Below are 7,051 nucleotides of genomic sequence, written 5' to 3'. Positions count from 1 at the left end.
AGACCTGAGTGAAGGGAGCAGATTGACTCATTAACCCAGAACGTCGGTAGCAGGGCTGGGGTGACGCTGTGATGTGCAAAGGGTGGGCAGAGCTTGGTACAGGCTGCTGGTCCCAGGGCAGGGGTGGCAGGTTCAGGGAAGATGTGACTCTGGTGAGGGCAGGGCTGGAGATGGGGAGTGACTGGGGTGCTGGAGCCACAGGAAAACTGACCCAGGATTTCCTCAGCCTCTGGGACCAACACGCGCCCTTTTCTGCAGGCTGCTGATGCAACCACGAAGGCCCTGGTGGTGTGGACCATCTCAGCGACTCTGCCTTTGCTTGGCTGCCTCTGGATGACCTGCTGCTCGTTTTTAGATCACGAGGAGTTCAAACCTCTGTCCAGAGACCAGGGTCAGATCAGGATGATACAGTAGAGGCAGCATCTCATGTCTGTTATTGCATTTGCTGAGTATCCTCCTCAGGGCTTTTTAAACATATCATGTCACTTTCTGTGGTGCTAAGAGATGTCATTCCTGCATTTAGACATTAATAGCTTCAATAAGAAATCTCAACAAAGAGAACATTTTCCATCTTTTTTGTGGAAGATCAGATACATCTCTGCATCATGACTTTTCAAAAAGTGCCAAACCTCAGGACTTCTTTCTGTCCACAAAAACAAGTATATATTTTAAAATAAAAAAATTATATTTACCATTGTTTCCATTAGTAGCTTATAACAGTATATTTAAATAAACATGTTTATATTCTAAAAAACTTAATGCCTTTGTAGTTTTGTATTATTCCTTTTTTAGAGAGTTTTTTAGTTATCTGAGCCAAACATGATAAACACCAGCAGCAAGATCTCAAACCCTGAGGATAACAAGGTGTTTTTTTCGGTCTATGAGAGTTTTGTGGGTTTTTGTTTGTTTTTGTTTTTTTGCTTAATCCCTTCTTTTTCACCCTGCACCCCAACACATCCCCTCTGACAGCTGTCAGTCTGTCCTCTGTATCCATGAGTCTGTCTCTTAGTTTATTTTGTTCATCAGATTCCACATATAAGTGAAAATATATAGTACTTGTCTTTCTCTGACTGGTTTATTTTACTTGGGATAACGCTCTCCAGTTCCATTCATGCTGTCTTAAGAGGTAAGGTTTCATTCTTCGTTCCCTCCTCCTCCTCCTCCTTCTTTTTGGTTGCTCCTCACCAGAGGACTTCTTTTCTATTGATTTTAGAGAGTGTGGAAGGGAGGGGGGAGAGTGTCCAGTGGCTCTGGCTAGGGGGGTGGGGGGGTCTTAGCTTGGTGTAAGGACTAGGAAGTCCTGAGTCCCACCCTGCCCTCATCCATGAGCCTTCTCCCCATTAAATAAGCAGCATAGACTAAGGCCTCCTGCTCCGCACAGTCACCTAGTGAAGACAATGAGCTCCATGTGACAGTAAGCTCAATTGTCCTAAGACTGAAGGTTGGTGGAGGAAGCCTATGCCAGGCCTCTCTCCTCTTCAACTGAGGGACATAGAATAACAGCAAACTCTGTGAATTAACAGATATAAAAGATATAGAAGGTTCTGGACCTACTCACTAGAGCCATTATGCAAAAGGGGCCTGTGCTGTGTGCTTGGAAGACAAGAGACATAAAGATACAAATTATGAACAACAAATACACATCTATCAACAAGTGAATCTAAAAGTCAAGTGAATAAATAATCTGATGAACAGAATGAACTGGTGATTATAATAGAATCAGGGACATAAAAAGGGAATGGTCTGACTATTCTTGGAGGGGAAAGGGGTGTGGGGGATGTGGGAAGAGACTAGACAAAAATCATACACCTATAGATGAGGACAGTGGGTGGGGAGTGAGGGCAGAGGGTGGGGTGGGAACTGGGTGGAGGGGAGTTATGGGGGGGGAAAAGAGGAACAAATGTAATAATCTGAACAATAAATATTTAATTTAAATAAATAAATAAATAAATAAATACATAAATAAAAAGACAAGAGACATGTAGGGTCGAGCAGGGCACAGGCTTGGTTGGGGTTAGATCTTGGTGGATCCAGGTGATCTGTGTGTAACAAGAGACTCCATGCTTAGGGCTGGGGGACAGAAGCCTGGATTTAATCCCTGAGAGGAGGCCACCAGGAAGGGCCTGGGAGGCTCATCCCACAAGGCTGGGTGAAGGAGGGAAGTGACTGGGAGAACAGGAGGGAGGGGGGAGGCTGGCATGAAAGACCTGGCGAGAAGGCCAGGTGGGAGAAGGACGGACCTCTCTGGACACCTGCACTTCCTGGTTCAGCCCAATGCTTGTTCCTGGCCCCCAGACTCACACCAGACCCCAGGAGCTGGTGGGATCGGCTCCTGACGCTGTATTACTGGACGGGGACTATATCCCACACGTCCACACACAGGAATCAGGTATCTGGATGGATTTCTGGCTGATGTGCCTGTGCTAGTTCCTTCATCTTTCCATGCTCCCCTTTCACATTTGTGATACAGGAAACGCTACCTGAGGGACTGAGAAGTTTAAGTGAGGAGACCATGCAAGTAGCCTGGTGCTGCCCTCCCAGAGGTTGGGGGCCAGGGCCTCTATGGATGAGAGAGATGGGCCATGCACTGCAGTTCCTGGCACTTCCTCTGTCGCTTGAGCTGCCTTTGAATGTGCGGATATGAACCATACACAGGACCCTCTGAACAGGAATCGGGAGAGCTTCTCAGACTGAAGAGGCCATGGGTTTACTCTGGTTTAGGGTGATTCTCCCCAGAGGACCCCCATGCTACTTAAGTGCTGGTTGGTGCTGTGTGAATGGCTGAAGGAATGAGACCAGTGTGAGGAGGAAAAGGCCAAAGAGGCCAAAACCGTTTGCAGAACTGAAAGCCTTAAGTGCCCTGAGCCCTACCAGAGGCCTCCAGGTGGCACTGTAGGTGCTTTCATTCTTGTCTGCAGAACAAGCTTGGAAATATAAATCCTGAATCAGTATCTCAAACGTATTCCAGCTCTTTCTCCATCATCAAGGTGCGTGCATTCGCTTCTCCTCCGCCATGTCTTCCCACAGAGTTTCAGGATCAAGAGGTTCCTGGCCAGAAAGCAAAAGCAGAACCAGCCCATTCCACAATGGATTCACATGAAAACTGGTTATTAAATCAAGTACAACTCAATGAGAAGACATTGGAGAAGAACCAAACTGCGTATATGAGGAATCACACATGACAGATGACTCACATATTTATGCTGTATCCAGGTTGCCTCCACCTTTAAATGATTGAAAAGATCCTTACTATCTGAACAGTTGGGGCACTTTAATCGGAAAATTAATGGACTCATGATTCTGCTCCATTGGGTTTTTTTTTTCTGCAGTAGTAGCCTGGTTCAGTGGTAAATGTGTGACACCTTTAAAAAGCAATAATAAAAATAAAGCGTATTCCAAAGAGGAATTATTTTTAACAAAATCCCTTGGGCCATAGCTAGTTTGGCTCAGTGGATAAAGCATCAGTCTGCAGAGCGAAGGGTCCCAGGTTTGATTATGGTCAAGGGCACACGCCAGGGTTGCGGGCTGAATCCTTAGCAGTGGGCATGCCGGAGGCAGACAATCAATGATTCCCTCTCATCATTAATGTTTTTTATCTCTCTCTCCCTCTCCCTTCCTCTCTGAAAGCAATAAAAATATATTATTTTAAAAAGACCTTAGGCTCTACTGGGTTAGAAATGGCTAGGAAAACATCATTGATGTCAGGACAGCTAAGAATGTCTTCTGCCCTTTCATAAAGACAGAAGTGCTCCTAGGAATGAAATTCTCGAGTCTTTTGGGAAAAGAAGGAATGATGTGAAATCAGGAAAGAAACAGAAAGGGATAGGTAGGTAGCCAGGAGAATGGGGTGGAGGAAGGGTACTGGAGGGCTGAGGAAATTCTTAGAACATTGGAGAAAGTGCTGGAGCCCACAGGTAACTGATTAGGGTGTGAGGATGTGGTAGCTCATTAAAAGCCTAATGCCTTCCCTGTGTGGGTGTATGTGTGTAATTAAAGATTGGATGGATGGATTGATGGGTTAATTTCTTAGTGGACTTCCTGTCTTGAGAGTCAATGGCTGCATCAGATATCCCACCATCCTCATTTCCCATCCCATCTCCCTCCGGGCAGGAGTCCTCACCCAAGCTAAGCAATGATTCAGTCTTCTTGGACTCTTAGATGGTTTCCAAATGTCTATGCATCTGAAAGCATTCCCGGCCTTCTTATCTTCCTGTGTTTTAGTTAACCTTTAACCAGTTCAAAGGTCACTTCTTAGGAAGCCTTCACCTCTTTTCTCAGACTGAATTAAGCACCCCCAATTCTGTCATCCTTAGAAAGGTCTACCTGGTAAACATGTCTAACTGAATGATAACCAGACATTTGCTGTCTCAGTACAATATGAGCTCCATAAGGACACAGCACAACCCCTGCTAATCTTTACACCCTTGAACCTGATAGTGACTGTCACATAATGAGTCAGTAAATATGGGGGCGACATGGGCTGCCTGGGGAAAGTAGGTGCTGAGGGAGGTGTCTTTTTAATTTGACAGGGCTTTTGTTTTTTCCTTTGTTTTAGTACCACCATTACAGTCCTCAGCCATCCTGTCATACACAGAGATCATCATATTGATCATTTCAGTCTTCTTCTGCATTGGCATCCCGGTCCTTTTTGAAATTAGGCATCGTGGGAGGTGAGAAGCAGGCTGGCCTCTGGCTCTCGGGCAGGACATAGTCTGTTAAGGACTTTGGAGAGGTGAGCCATGGTCTCCCGAAGCCCCTGGCCCCTGGCCCCTGGCCCATCTCTACATAGAAATAATTCACTTTCTTAGTGCTGAGCCCCCACACTCCACAGTAGCCATTGGAAATCATGTATATGAAAGTGTAAGGGGTCAATGGGGCTAATAAGGGGACATATGTAATACTTTCAACAATAAAGATTTAATAAAAATAAATAAATGCTTTTCCTATGAAATTGGCAAATTTTAAATTGTACATAATTGTTAGTTAGCCTTATATCATATTATGGTCATTTTTAATATTCATAGTTATTATAACTAGTATTTTAAAAGTTTGATGATACCTTCAGAGGTCATTCTTTTCACAAGTGAAAGTCTCTCCTCATAACCAGCCTCCTTAAGCTCTCTGAGGCCCAAGGCAAAGAGAAATCCTTATGGTGCTTCAAGGGCATCCCACAGTGACTACTGTTGTTGGGGTAAATACCTCAGAGGTGAAGGAACCTGCAGGCCGTGGTGGTAGCCTTTAGGGCTAAGAGGCCACTTTCTTCAGCCTCAAAGTCACTCAGATACAGACCCTTAAAAATTTTTTAAATTTCTCCTTTCATTCAATGACAAGAAATATTGGGCTATTTTTTTTTTCCTTTCTTCAATTTTGACCTTCTAGTTCTTCCTCCTACTCTATTCTGGATCTGAAATCTATAGGTTCCTAAATGTCAACTCTGAAAATAAAACATACGGGTAGAGACTGCTATTTCTCTATGCAGTTATTTATTTTTGCCCTTCTAAAAATACCTTTAACAGTGTACAATTCAGAACATTCAAGCGTGCAATCAAAAACTTTCCAACCATCTAAAAAGCAAGAAAATGTGATCCACAATCAAGAAAAAATATGAATCAGTGAGCACTGACTCAGAAATAAGACTCAGAAGCTGCTCATAAGCAGCTAGGACTCTCCAGTGTAGTCTCCTCTGGGTGGCATTTTCATATGCCTTATTATGTCAGTAAAACACATCTCCTCTTGATCTTATATAATCTAACTAGAGACCCGGTGCACGGATTCATGCACTGGTGGGTCCCTCGGCCTGGCCTACGGATATCCTCCTGGATTGTGAGAGGGCGCAGGCCAGGCCGAGGGACCCCACTGGTGCACGATCGGGGCTGGGAGGGACTGCTGGAGGGCTCCAGGACATGTATGGCTGTCTCACCCAGTCCTGATTGGCTGAACCCCAGCAGCAAGCCAACCTACCGGTTGGAGCATCTGCCCCCTGGTGATCAGTGCATGTCATAGCTACCAGTGGAACAGTTGCTTAGGCTTTTATATATATAGATTGAAGGCCACTCCACAAACTGTAGAGATAATTCATCAGGTCCCCATATTGGGCTGCGTTCATATTTCTAGTTTTGTTTGTGGAAACTGAGTAAATGTGACTACTGATTTTTGTAATTTTCAGCAGCACTGTGTTACCCAAGTACACATCTCAGGAACCGAATGTGGAAAAAATCAGGGATGCTGGAGGTGAAGGACTGAGCACGGTGCCTGCAGGTTCCCCAGCTGAGCTAGTCCATTCGTCTGGAGCAGTCCCAGAAGTCACAAGAATTTGTGGAGAGCCCTTTCTCCCCAAGAGCTCATGCCCCTTTGAATAGATGCCATGAGCAGGTCTGGCTGGTTGAAAAAAAAAAAGTTGGCTTTATTGACTGTGCCAGGCAGTGGCTAATTGGAGGCTTCAGCATAATATTGTGAAGACACTAAGAGTTCCAGAGTTCTCTGTTATCCTTTCGTTTCTGGATTGATACAAACTTTATTTTCCCTCAAACCTTGTTTTCTCCTTTTGGATCCTGGAATGCTGATGCTGCAGATGAACAGGCGGGACCCCTGCATGCCACCTGTGGACGTGCAGTGAGAGTCAGCACGCATCTGGATAGTGGGACTGCCAAAGAGGAATATATGCAAACCCGGTGCTGACCGACCACAGTGTTACATGTCATAATGTTAAACATGTCCGCAGGTTTATTCCCCAGAGCAGGGGAGCATATGTTGTGTCAAAGTGAGGAGTATTAGGAAGTGAAATTGAGAAGCTCTGGGAGGTTGATAGTAGTCATTCCCCTTATTACTTTATAAAGACTGAAATATAGAAATGTAATAGAATAAGTTGTATTTTTTAAAAAAGAAAGTTTGGCTTTGATATAAACCCTGCCCTGACTCAAGTGTGGCTGGCCAAGAACCACTGTTTAGAACAAGAGCAGACAGAGTGGGCTTTTGGGGCACTTCTGACCATCAATGTGGAGTCACTGTTCGCCAGGGCAGTCACGTCAAGTACTGTGTCAAGACCGAGGGA

At 44.9% G+C, this 7,051-nt stretch overlaps 1 pseudogene across 1 annotated transcript; it reads left to right on the top strand.

Moving 5' to 3' along the window:
* The first annotated feature begins 3,013 nt into the window (after positions 1-3,013).
* Positions 3,014-3,168, top strand: LOC308520877 (large ribosomal subunit protein eL39-like; annotated as a pseudogene). The gene has a single exon. The product of its transcript is annotated as a large ribosomal subunit protein eL39-like (transcript).
* Positions 3,169-7,051: the final 3,883 nt, after the last annotated feature.

The sequence above is a fragment of the Myotis nattereri genome (assembly GCF_964212035.1).
Source record: "Myotis nattereri genome assembly, chromosome: 6".
In the NCBI taxonomy this organism is placed as follows: domain Eukaryota; kingdom Metazoa; phylum Chordata; class Mammalia; order Chiroptera; family Vespertilionidae; genus Myotis; species Myotis nattereri.
The sequence above is the reverse complement of the archived record's forward strand: the minus strand, read 5'-3'. Positions and strand labels throughout refer to the sequence as shown.